Source organism: Euprymna scolopes, chromosome 12 (genome assembly GCF_053919585.1).
Source record: "Euprymna scolopes isolate OS-2025 chromosome 12, ASM5391958v1, whole genome shotgun sequence".
Lineage (NCBI taxonomy): Eukaryota > Metazoa > Mollusca > Cephalopoda > Sepiida > Sepiolidae > Euprymna > Euprymna scolopes.
Genome location: NC_136493.1, coordinates 95,517,528 through 95,531,919, shown reverse-complemented (window position 1 = coordinate 95,531,919; position 14,392 = coordinate 95,517,528). Strand labels below are relative to the sequence as shown.

The 14,392-nt window shown below is 33.6% G+C and overlaps 1 pseudogene; it reads left to right on the top strand.

Moving 5' to 3' along the window:
* Positions 1–4,492: 4,492 nt before the first annotated feature.
* On the top strand, positions 4,493–4,704 carry LOC145291755 (U2 spliceosomal RNA; annotated as a pseudogene).
* The last annotated feature ends 9,688 nt before the right edge of the window (positions 4,705–14,392 follow it).

Below are 14,392 nucleotides of genomic sequence, written 5' to 3'. Positions count from 1 at the left end.
GATACTTATCGGGTACATTCTTATACAAAATCCATCTAAGAACTCTACCAGAGACATAAAATAACTTAGTGTGAAATTAAAAAAAAAAATCAGCGCAGCAGTTTTCTAGTCTATTGGGAACGCACTCACAGACACAGAGACGAAGTGTCTTATCTATTTATCTCTGTCTTTCTCCCCGCCCCGCCTCTCTCTCTCTCTCTCTCTCTCTCTCTCTATATATATATATATATATATATATATATATATATAGAGAGAGAGAGAGAGAGAGAGAGAGAGAGAACTGCACGCCTGTGGAATTGTCTTCCGTTTTCCTGCTTTCCAGCTGACTACAATATGGTTGTCTTCAAGTCCAACGTAAACAAGTTCTTGAGCCATCTACAGAAATCATACATTTAAGTAAAATACAGTTTTTTGTTATTCATTGTATGAGTCTCATTGCAATTTCTATTTTCATCGATTGAGCTCTCGGGCGCTACCATTGTATATTAAATCTTGGAATGGTATGGTATTAATTGCATGGTTCAGTATTTCTTAGCATGTTTGATATTCTATTTCAGATCGACCACCATCAGACCTGCGAATCTACAATTTCTTGGTTCTGTAGCTTCTTTATGATTATATCTCTTCAGAGTGATATTGCTTGCAAAACATAGTTGTCACTAAAGTAAGGACTTTTTTCTAGAAAGTTTATAACCGTCTCCATAAACTTTTCTGTATCATCGCATGATATTGCTTCATCAGAGTGTTCTTGGTTATTTACATTAGAGTCAAGAGAATGGGAGCTGTCGCTATTTTCATCACCATTACTGCCTTCAGGATATTGATCAGTAGTTTCCTCATCTTGTTGCACCCACATTGCAAACATCATTTGCATTGAGTGATTTAAGAACAGCGTGGTTGGTCGGTAACCGTTAGGTTTCAAGAATTTTTCTAGACCAGATGTATTCTCTGATTCTCTCAGTTCAGAAGCCTTTGACGCTGGGCATAATTTACCCCATGCTTTTGTTAATGTGCTTGCTCGACCTTGATTCCATGCACTTGCGAGAGAAATATGGCGTCTTTGATAGTAAAATGGCGCTTATACTCACGGTACTATTTTTCATATTCATCATGAAATCATTTCTGTAGAAACATTTTAAGTTCCAAATAATCCCTTGATCCATAGGTTGGATGAGATAAATCACATTAGGTGGTAAGTAGCACACAAAAATATTCCTGCAAGATAACACTAATTCTGACCCAGGAGGATGTGCTCTACAATTGTCCAACAGAAGCAAGCACTTTGAATCAGGTTTACCTAATTCAAGAAAACGCCTCTGGACAACTGACACAAATTCTTTCAAAACCCATTTTTTAAACAACTGTTGATTCATCCATCCATTTCGTGAAGAATAATAGGATACTGGCAAAGGCGAACTCCTTTCAATGCCCGGGGACACTTTGATTTGCCGATGAGAAGAAGCTTAAGTTTATGAGTTCCAGAAGCATTAGCACAGAGCATCACTGTTAACTTTTCTTTATTAAATTTAGAGGAAGTTAAAATTAAAGGTGTTTTACTGTGTGTGTATACGTATGTATATATATATATATATATATATATATATATATATATATATATATATACGTACGTAGGTAGGTACGTAGGTAGGTAGTGTATAAAGTGCAGTTACACCTTTTTGATTATTGCAGCGGGAGAGAGAGAGAGAGAGAGAGAGAGGGAGAGAGAGAGAAAGAATCTATAGGGAACGTACTCAGACACAGAGACGAAGTGCCTTATCGAATTCTCTCCCTCTCCTCTCTCTCTCTCTCTCTCTCTCTCTCTCTCTCTCTATATATATATATATATATATATATATATATATATATATATAGAGAGAGAGAGAGAGAGAGAGACTGCACTTTATACACTATATATATATATATATATATATATATATATATATATAGTGTATAAAGTGCAGTTACACCTTTTTGATTATTGCAGCGAGAGAGAGAGAGAGAGAGAGAGAGAGAGAGAGAGAGAGAGAGAGAGAGAGAGAGAGAGAGACGGGAAAGATGAAGATATACATATCTAACTTATTTATAATTTTTCTGGATTCATTCTGTATAAGGATTTGTTTACTGCCAAAAAAAAAAATTCCCGCCTTTTTTAAGAGCCTTGAGACATTTTTCCTCTTTCGGCAAGCAAAAAAAAAAAAAAAAAAAAAAACAGGTAGCGAAGGGATAAGGGAGTTGGTATAAATGGGGGGGGGGGTGAAGAGCGATTAGCACAGGCAAAAAAAGTGCACCTGAAACGGATGATACTTGGCTTTGTTTTGTACTCGGCTATGGGAAATACGATGCTTAATAAACACGCCGTGCCTCTCATTAGTTGAGAGAGATGCACCAATCACTGCATTTCTTACTCGACACGCTACAATGAGATATCCTGTCGGTAAGAGCGCGATAAGCTGTTATATTTGTTTGTTGTTTTATTAGCGCTTAAATGCTATTCCCAAGGCTAAACCCCACCTCCAATGACTATGCAAGGGGCTTGCGTGTAGCTGCATTTTTTTTTCTTCGTGTGCGGCTTAAAGGTTGTTCAGACTAGAAAAAGATTGTTTGTTTGTTTGTTTGTTTGTTGGTTGGTTAGTTTGTTTTTATGTTTACTTGAAGTTCCTGTTATCTTTTATTTTTTTATTTATGAGAACCGCTCCGGACAAGGCATGAAGCCAGTTGACGTAAAAATAAATAAATACTACATTAGGGTAAAAAAAAATAATAATATATAGACATCGATACGTGTTAGATTAATAGATTTCGACTCAGAAAATAGCATTTTTGCCCCTATGTCGAAAATATCTCTCGTGGAATGTGAGGACTAAAGAACAAAATAGGGAAAGCAAGAGTTACAAGCCTGCTGAAAATTATGCCAGAGTCCATTTTGTATTCTCCTTTAATTGATTAAAATAGCAAAAAATAAAAATAAATAAAAATATAATTATAGTTCAAAAAATTTTTCGAGTTTCACACTGCAAATTATAATACCTTTGGAAATTCTTTTCATTGTTTAAATATCACGATTTTTAAAACCCCAAGGACAAGTAACCGAACTGGGACAAACACAGTAATAAATTTATTGAAACTTAATAAGATAATTTAATAAGTTCGTAAAAGAACTGCGTTATGTCCAACTTTCTTTCTGTCTGTGTATATTTCAAACACAACGGAACTCCCATCAACAGAAATAGTCTACGATAACATTCTCGTTTTTAATACGATATCATAAGAGTGCTTCCTTGCTGACTGCAATTTAAACGTCTTCAAATCTAATACCAACAAAACAAAGGCTGGTTAAACCGTTGTCATAAGCAACTAACTAAGGGAGGGGCTTTGCCCGGTCGTAAAATACGCTTAAATATGATATATTAATTTGTCCAGATCTTGTATATATTATTATAGATTGGTGATTCCAAAAGTAAAAAAAAATAGTATTTATATGCCATCAGCCAGAATCGAAACCGAAACTCTAGCGTTAAAAGCTGGTGACGTTAGCCCTGTACCAATGTGACACGTTTATAAACTGATCAAAACTTTTAAATAAAGTAAGATTAATATATAAAATATTTAACGATTTCTTCAATTTTGACCCATTTTTGACCCCTTTAAAAACAATTTTAACCGGCTAATGACCCATAAAAGAACGGTCCCTAAAAAAAAATCTAATCATTTCAAACCCCTAGTGCCGCTTTGCGACTTTTAGTTTCGGAGGAGATAGAGTTTGAAAATATGGAGACGGACAGACTGACAGACAGGCCGACATAGAATCGTTTATATCTTAGATGAAATTCCGCTATTTCCACCTAGCTTTTCTAATGATCTCATAGGATTGTTCAGTGACCCTAGTAGCAACCTCATTAACTCTTACCCACCGATTGCGACACTTCTTGCTTCTCCGACTTTTACAACATGCAAAAATTTAAATGTGATATGAACAAACACCCTGTTGCCTAACTTGTTACCACTTTTACCCATTACCTATTTACCCACTACCTATAAAACTTCCCCTAAAATTGTAGCCTTCTACGCATCAGTGGTATTATGCTTTGCCATGGCGAAATAAAGCTTTGCTTTTTAACTACAGGAATTTATTTCTCTCCCGACGCGAGAAATACGTCACTAGGTCGAAAGTGAGATTGAAAAGCCAGTGCCTCAAAAGAGAGGATTCGCTCTGACCAGCAAAAAGTGTCTGGACAATTTGATTGGTATTCTTCGGTAGAGATATCTCATGCGATTAGCAATAAACTAACCCCTTCTCAAAGCTTAGGACCGTGGACATCTTAGAACAATATAGCCGGAGTGTGTCTATTAGTGCAGTCTAGTAGCAGTAGTATCAGTACGTGTCTTCATGAGTTGCTGTCGGGTGTTAATCGCAGCAGGAGTTGTAGTTTCGCATCTCTCTTTTTCTTTTGTTGTATCTATTTTTACAACGTCTCTTACAATCTCACATCTTTACGAATCTTGGCCTTTTGGTCAAGATCAAAGTGTAGTATCTGTTCTTCAGATGCTGCACTTCATTTTCTTGTTCTCTTTCGGTGGAGGAGAAATCCTTCACAACTGAGACAATTTTTATTTTTGTACCTTTTCTCCACTGGTGTCTAACTCTGTCCCGTGGGGAGGCATAGTAAATAGGTACAATCTCACATCTTTTTAATTACTTACTTTGCTTCTATTGTGTGTGTGTGTTTTTCATTATAAATTTGTTTTTTGTTTTTCATTATTCTTTGCGTCTAGTTCAAAATGCCACCCCATTTCTTTCGTTGTGTCTATATATTTTTTCTTAGTTTGTTTGTTTTTTTTTCTTTTTTGTGGCAATTAGATTTGTTGTTCTTTCATCTTTTTAAATCTGCAACCTCAGGTCACATCCTGGTCACGGCACCAAATCAACATATATTGAGAGAGAGAGAGAGAGAGAGAGAGAGAGAGAAAGAGAGAGAGAGAGAGATGGATATATGTATATATATATATATATATATATATATAGAGAGAGAGAGAGAGAGAGAGGGAGAGAGAATTTCTATCACCTTCTCTCACTTGCTTGGCTCTTTACTTTTATTCTCTCCCCCTCTCCCTCTCTCTCTGCGTATGCTTACTAACAGAGGAATATAATAATGAAAGGGAATAATAAAAATTGGAATAGACTACAATAAATATAAAGGGAGTATCACCATCATAGTAATATTATTTAATCTGAAGCTGTAGTAGGAGAAATACATAAGATATAATAAACAGAAAATAATTTTTTCTATATTTAATCCGGTTTTCTAGTTTTAAACCCTACAACCAAGCCCAGTGTATGGCTTCCAATTTCTTCCTATTATCTCATATTATACTCAAGTATTTAGCGAATGGTATAATCAGAGAATTTCATTGAATTTCCAAAAACGTTAAATATTTTCAATCAATTAATTTGTTTAGAGACAAAGGCCAAAGTGAGTGGTGTTTATGCGTAAAATGCACGTATAAAAATAAAGTGATATCCAGATTTTACCTCGCGTATATTTGATAAGCTTAGCATGGTATAAGCTTAATTAATTACACTATTATTATTTAAAGAAGTGCAATCAATACACTATTAGGTAGGAGGGGATTTTTTTGTTGTTTTTGTTGTTTTGTTTTTTTTACAGGAAGGATACCGAAATCATATTTTCACCCGAATTCCAGAGAAGGTCAATGGCCGTTGACAGCGGGAAATAAACTACAGTTGCAAAAACAAACTGATTTACAACGGTTATCGAAAGAAGTAGGGAGTACTGGACATCTGGGAAAACTTGTTATCACTCAGGCACCAGGGAACACATCCGGTAAATGTTAGTTAATAATAATAATAATAATAATAATAATAATAATAATAATAATAATAAATAAGTAAATGAATAAGTAAGACAACAGCTGCCGTAACGTAAGCGTTTATCTACATAGCCATCACCCCTACTCTCTTTTTTCTCCCCCTCTCTCCCTCTCTCTTTCTTTCTTTCTTTCTTTCTCTGTGCGTGTTGCACCCAGAATCGACCAAAAATAAGGGTAGTCGTACATTAACAACAGCCGTTTGTACATAGTAAAAGGGCGCATTTTTCTTTACGTGATTATATATGTGTGTGTGTATATGTATGTATGTATGTATGTATGTATGTATGTATGTAACAAGAAAAAAAAAACAGCTATCAAAAGTAATATATATGAAAACAGAAAAGCGATATTCTGTCGTTGTTTACGTCCGGGCCTGTAGTATAACAGGAGAAGGCGATACAGAAAAAGTGCATATGGGAATTTTCGGGTGTTTACGAGTGGAAAATCCCAAAGCCACGCCCACTCTCGAGGAGTGGGTGCGAGTGAGCATTCCCCCCCCCCACTTCTTCCATAAAACTAACACGATTTTCCCGCGCAAATGTTCTCATTGCCAGAGATAAATCGAAAAAAAAAATCTATTAAAGAAAGGCGGTTAGTCTTGCCAAGAAGAATGAAAATATTCGACTCCAGCGAATATACACCTGCAGACAGACAGACAGACACACGTGCGCGCGCACGCACGCACAAACATGCGCACACACAAATACATATATATATATATTTCTGTAGAATTATAACATTTTTCAATTATATGCATTTTTTACATACTAATCCTTAATTTATAAAGCTCAATTTAATTGTAGAGCATTTCACAAACAAATGACAAGCGTCTATATTCCAAATTTCATGACGTTGACCATCTTACAATTTATTCATTTAATTTAGTTTACATTTAGAATTCTTGGCAGTAACTGTATCATAGCGCATCATTAATTCATTTTATTATTATATCAATCAATGAATCTATTTTGCCCTTTCCTCCGAAATAAAAGATAAAATAAAAGGTATTGCAACTTCTCTTTCAATTTTTCGGATTTTGTAATCATGCCTAAATGCATCTTATTTTCTTTTTGTGGATTAACAGTTGCTATTTCTTCTAATAAGTTAAGGGCAAAATAGATTCATTGATTGATATAATAATTAAATGAATGATTTTGCGCTACGAAACAGTTGCTGTCAAGAACTGTAAATTTCAACGTAATTGAAAGAAAGAAATTGTAAAATTATACAACATTATGGAATTTAGAATAAAGACTTTAGTCATTTGTTTGACGCATATATATATATATACATATATATACATATATATATGTATGTATATATATATATGTGTGTGTGTGTGTGTGTGTGTGTGTGTGTGTGTGTGTGTGTGTGTGTGTGTGTAATTTGAGGTTGCTATTTTTCAAAAGTGTAGGGTAACCAATGAAATAGCGCGAGGTTAATACGAGAGTGCTCAATACGGAAGTAGAACAAGTTACATTTTCAATTTGTCTTTACGTAAGCAGTAATTTGTTGCTACACAGTGATGAGCATGTTTTCAATGCTTATTTACGAAAGCGGAATTCTCAAAGATTGAGAATTCCGCTTTCGTAAATAAGCATTGTTGCCTGAAGAGGTATTTAGTTGCTAAACACTAGAAGCTCGAAACATGCTCATAATTGTGTAGCAACAAATCACTGCTTATATCACGACAAATTTTATATATATATATATATACATATATATATATATATATATATATATATATATATATATATACTGGTTGTACATGTTTTAGGGTGAATGTTCTGTTTTTTCAGACAAAAGTTGGAACAGATCAAGAGACCGGATTTTCAAATATCAGCGTGAAAACACTTGCCATGTCTAGCAATACTGAAGAGATGTGATACTGCGAATAAGCCCTGTGCGTATAAATAGGTATATGCATGTTTTATTAGTCATAATATTTCCCTCAGGAATCAAACGTAAACGTGTTTGTGTAGTTCATGTTCCACAAGCGTACTTCATTATTCTACCAAGATCTAAATACTAAAAGAATAAATATGCATAATACTACTATGATGGTGATACTCCCTTTATCTTAATAGTAGCCTATTCCCATTTTTAGTATTTCCTTTTCATTATTATCTTCCATTGTTAGTAAACATAGAGGGGGAGAAGGGGAGAGAGGGAGATAGAGGGGGGAATAAAAGTAAAGAGCAAAGCGAGTGAGAGGTTGGTGATAGAAAGTTGGAGATGGATATACATATATATATGTGTGTGTGTGTGTATGTGTGTGTGTGTATGTGTGTGCGTGTGTATGTGTGTGCCTATGTGTGTGTTTTCCGTTTGTGTATTAATATCATATTAAAAACACTATTTTCTATTTATCTATAAAGAAAATACAACTGTGCTATATACACTCGTGAGCAAAAAAAAAAAAAAAAAAAAAAAAATGGGCCAAACAAATTTTATACATTTTATTGCACTAAAAGCTATATTGAACAAAGAACAATTGAACAAGGAAACTTAAACGAGACTAATAACACAGAACAAGACATTTACTTTAATAAATACTTAGGATGGAATCGCATTCCCTTTTGATTTCTTTAAAATATCAATCCTTTTAGACATGCTCTCAACCAAAATGGAACTCTGTGAAGAGTAGATGCTATTCCATTCGCTTTGCACAGCTTCCCACAGTTTGTCATTATTCAAAAAAGTTCTTCCGGCCAATGCACGAGTTATTATGGACCAAATATTCTCGATTGTGTTTAAATCGGGGCTTTGACCTAGCCAAAATATCACATCAATTGATTTATCAGAAAACCATTTTTCTATGACTTTAACAATGTATGCAGGGACATTATCATGTAAAAATAATGTTCTGGGATATTCCCAGCTTCTGAATACTTAGTAACAGTTCGGTTTCTAACATTCGAATGTATTCCTTTGCATTGATTGACTTTTCACATCTAATAAGTTCCCCAACTGCTGCTGTAGTAAAAGTTGCCCATATCATTATCTCTCCATGTTTAACTGTCGTTTTTATGCAACTTGGCGAAAATATTTCTCCAGTTCTTCGATTGCACCGTTCGGGAGCATCGGGAACATCACTAACAAGTCAAAATCTTGATTCATCTAACCAGAAAACATTCCTGAACCAGTCTGTATCTTTCTTTCTCATAACACGAGAAAAATCTCTTTCTATCATTGATGTTCTTCTTAGATAAAAATGGCTTCTTTGCACATATTTTAGAAGAAAATCCCATTCCTTTCATTCGTCTAGATATTATATATCTAGAAAGAGAATTTCCAGACCGTTTTGAATTCTTTGCTATGGTCAACATAAGTTTTCTTTCGATCCTTCAAAACAGTTAATTTAAGCATGTGGTCGTCTTTCAAAGTGGACGCTCTAGGGCGACCAGATCCAGAGTTCCTTTTTACGAAGCATTCGACTTCAAACCTTTGACCAATTCGTTTCACTGCAGAAAAAAGATGTTTTCTCATTTTCTTTTCTTAAAATATAAAAAAATCTGCTTGCAAGTCATTTTGGACTGCCTTAATCCTGAAATTCGGTTTTTATATCCTCGCCAAGATGCGGTCTTACCATTTTTAGGATTAATTATTCCACTTATTATTATATGATATAATAATAATGATCTGCAAAATAGAAATTTTTAGTTAAAATTAACAAAAATTCATAGAAAAATATTGAAAAATGTATTTCTTCCTGCTTTCACTATTGGCCCATTTTTTTCTTGCTCATGAGTGTATGTGTCGTGGAATTGCATTCATCTGCATATCATTTTAAACATTCATCTGCATATCATTTTAAACACTCATTTGCATATCCTTTTAAACATTCATTTTCATTAACCTACTATTAGTTTTTACGGGTTTCTTATGGGATTATCATCTTTAGTGAATGATCAGTTTTAAAGATAAATTTAACGTAAAATAATCGGTAATTTTTTTTTGGCACGCCAGCATGCCAGATTTTAATCCGCCATTTTGGTTCGCCAAAAAGTACAACAGTGCGTCAAATTTTTTCTACAGAAAAAAAAAAACAACTGTTTTTGTACATTTTTATCTAGCGAATAAACATAAAATTACATGGGAAAAAATACGTTTATTATTTTTTAAATCCAACAACGGAGCTGAAGTTGATGTTTTGCTTCTAAAACAAAACTATTTTTTTTTTATAAATCTCTCTGTGGCGTACTGGGAAAATATTTTTCTAGTGGAATAGTTGAATAAAGTTTATTTTTACAAGAACATTTATACATTCATCTATCTAAGCAATAAACATAAAATTACGTATGAAAAGCTATGTTTATTATTTTTAAAAATCCAACTTATATTCTATTACGAATTTGGGTAAAAATGGCACCGGTAAAAATGGCATAGGAAAAAATGACACGGTAAAAATGGCACCGATAAAAATGGTAAAAGTGAATAAATATGTAAAAATGACACGTTGGCAGGAGAAACGTAGAAACGCTTGAGAAGTGTGAGCTAAGCTCTCATTCCTCTAGTTTAAAATCTTCCCCCAAATAAAATGAAATGAATATTTTAGTAGACATTTACACGGGTAAAGGTGAGGGTTAGGCTTTTTAATTAGGGGCTAATCCCGGTCAACGTAAAACTGAAAATGCCTTTTTGTTAGTTTTACCGATTGTTTCAGCAAGCCAATGTGAAAAGACTTCTAAAGTCTTTTCACATTGTAGTAGAGATAAGGACTATAAAATTTTATTGCTGTTATATCCACTCTTTTTCTTTCTCTATTCGTTTGACTGTTCATCACACCATGACCCTAGCAAAGCCATTATCAAAGCACGAGCGGAAAGCCAGGAATATAAAATCAACAATGGGTTCTTTAATATGATAGGGGCGCGTCTGAAATATTACATGTTCTCTTTAGAGCACAATTGAACGATGATACTTGATTTTTGCATGTTAAACTTTAATTCAATCCATTATATAAAAAATAATTTTATAAAATTAACATTCGGTTCTCTACTTTGCAATGTAGACTTCAATGTATTCTAGACTAAGCCAATGTGAAGAGGCAAGTGAAACTTCCTCTCGGATGCACTGCGATGGGTCTCCAACTAGAGCAGGCAATCAATCGATTTTATTGACAAATGGACGAATTCACTGATTTCAATGACAATAAAAATATGGGAGTGTGAAACATTCGTTGATCATCATTCCATCCCGGAAAATGTCGGGCCTCTCTGCTAGTAATAGCTAATTTTCTTTCACAACAACAAAAAAAAAGTTAGAATTGCGAATTGGGGGAAAACATAAACAAATAAAAACAAAACAAAAGCAATGATAATTTTATGAATATTGGCAAACCAGAACATTACCATATTCAAAGTTAGCAGCAAACGGTGTTTGGTCAAATTTTTTTCCTGATATTATATTTCATCAGAAATGTAACTTCCGGCGAGAGTTTCAATTTGCCAAGTTTATTTATTAAATTGTTAGGTGAAAGTACAGAAAAGTTAGCAAAGAACTTTCTTCTTCATGTTAAGAGTGGCTTTCTAAATAATGTTATTATTTCAGCACGGCCAGTAACTTTTATTAGGTGAATTTCTACCAGTAATCTTTTTATTATTTAGTGTGGAGTCATTATCGAGACTCGGAAGATATAACCCCATCTTAGCGTTCATTTTTTTCTTCTTATTTTCACGTAGCGCTCGACACTTTTGTTTTTCGAACCGAGTAAACGTTTTAAAGTATATTATAAAACCAAATCAACATTCCTATTAAATTTGTAAAGAAAGTTATATTTGATTATTTGTAAATGTAAATTTATAAGTCAGTTTTGCCAGTTTTTTTTTTTTTTTTTTTTTTTTGTATAATAACATTATTTTTAACAAATAAAACTCGTTTGGCGCAACAAAAAAAATTAAAAGCAGTGGCCATTGACGTTTAAATCTTTGAATTAATTTGAATCAAGTTTCTATTTTCTGGACTTAAAAAATAAATTGAATTTAGGCAAATATGGCAGCGGTAAAATTTTATTTAACCCTTTTCAGATTATTTTGCATAAATAATTATGATTTAAAAAAAAATATTAAATAAACGTTATAATTATTTGTTAAAAATATTAACATTTATTTTCTTTTGGAAGGTGGGGCTCTTTTTAAAACTAATTCTCCCTCAGCATTTTCTTGAATTTTATATTTTTGAGCGATTATTATCAAGACCCCTAAAATGTAATACTCTCATGTCAGACATTATTTCTCGTTCTCACGTAACACGCAAGGCTACTTTTTTTTACTGAATAAACGCTTTAAATAAATTAAACAACTAATAACTTAGCAAACTAGGTAGAAAAATAGATTTTGCCCTTTTATAAACAACAGTAAATTAGTATAAATATATTTTTTTTAAGTATATTATGCGGTCTGTAGTCTCGTTGTTGAATTTAATAAACACTTAAAAATAAGTGAAATAACAACTTAGCCAGTTAGGTAGAAAACCAACACTTAGAAAATCGATTTTATCTTTTTGTAAACCAACAGTAAACAAGTAAAAATGTATTTTAAAAAAATATTATTGGGGGTACCGTATCTTTAAAAACAATATCTCCTTCAAGAACGGTCATAAAATGTGTTTTCAATCGATATTTATTTAATAATGGACGAGTTTTGCGGGCACCACCAAAAACACACTTGAAAAGAAGTTTAAACACCAATAGATTTATTCAGATATATAGAAGATTCTTGCTTTTGGAAGCATATTTTTGTTGAGTATTTGTTTATTATTTCTTTTCTTTTTGTGTTAATTAAAGTAATAAATGCCCCACCCAATTCTATTTTTTTTAGATACGTGTATGAGTTTTAATGTAGATATAATTTCCTTTTTAATTAAGAAAATCTTCAGAATGTTTTATTTTATGTATCTCCTCCAAAATTTTGATGAACTCAACGGAGATTTTCATCTATATTTTCACTTGCACCCAAAGAGAAGTGCCATAAACTTTAATTATTTCAAAAGAAACCGATGGGAGACACCGCCAATGTACAGCAGGCGCCAACGAAATTAAAAAAAAAACTTCCAGAGGATTTTAAATATTCTAATAATAAATGAACTCCTTGGGATGGGGGGCATATAGTCATTTAGCGAATAGATGCTAAATGTTTACAAAAGGAATGGGCAGGTTATCTCTCAATAACTGACCAATGAATAAAAATAAAAATATAACTCTGTGAATCAATGTTAAATCTGTAAATGAGGTTTATAACTCATTCTGTAGCTTTTAACACTCGTACGTTGTAAATGAACAACTCTAATAAAAAAATAAAAAAACAATTTCTGCTTGTTTCCTTTTTTATTGTCAAATAAAAATTAAAAGAATCGGTTTGGAATCGAAAATTAGATTATAATTTTTCCGACTCCGATACCGATTCAGATATTCAAAATTTCCGATTTTCCGATTCCCGATTCCGATTCTGATTAATCGTCCTAATCTTAACACACACACACACACACACACACACACACACACACACACACACACATTATATATGAATGTGTCTGTGAGTTTGTTCCCTGTTGACTTGAAAGCGGCTGGGCCTTTTTTATGAAAATTCACACAAAGGAACTTTATGTGCCTGGCAGTGTTTTTAGATAGATTTTGTAGCAGAATGTTTTCGATAACTATCGATAATCGAAATAATCCGATGATTATTTCTTAGTTGCTGTTTCACGGCGTTTCGGCCAACTATTCCTCTGGCCTTCATCAGGTGGTAACCGCGATGGGATAGGAACTCCGAATCTCCTAACTACATTCTCAGCAATTACTGCCATCCATAGTTGTTATTGTCTCACCACGTTTTGGCCAACTAAGCCTTTTGCCGGCTATGGGTAGGATTGGATAGAGGCTCAGTGGATAGAAACGTTGAATCTCTACGGTTCCACGTGAAAATTGTCTGAAGATAGTGGTTTCAATCCTTTTCGAGTCCATAGAGAACGAACTCTCACACAGGCAGTGCCTTTAATAAGCAAATAGACAGATTCGTAGATAAGTAGATTATCTAAGGCGACATTTCTAGAGTACACAAGTTCCCAATTACATTTAAGGGATTCTTGCATTTGAATCATGTACATTTACTTACATTCGCTCTTTTTTTCTTTTCAGGGCGTCCAGCTATGAAGACTGTGGAACTGACAATAGAAACAAAGTTAGTAACGCAACTAGTCATGACCCAAACAGCCCTCCACTAATAGCTTTATCTTGAAACATGGAGCTCTCCCTCCTCCCCGTGCTTACAGCTCAAAGCGTGTACGCTATCGAGAAGGCTGTAACAACGAAGCTGGACATCACAGAAGAATCTTCCCAGAATGACGGAGGATGGCAACCTTCATTATTTTAAAAAGGGAAAGAACAAATAGCTTTGCTGTTTCTTTTTTTTTATTATTTATCATTTATTTTATTTAGCTTTACTAATGCGGCAAAATTTAAAAGACCAAAAGCTGCTCGAGGAGAATGATTAACGAGATGAAT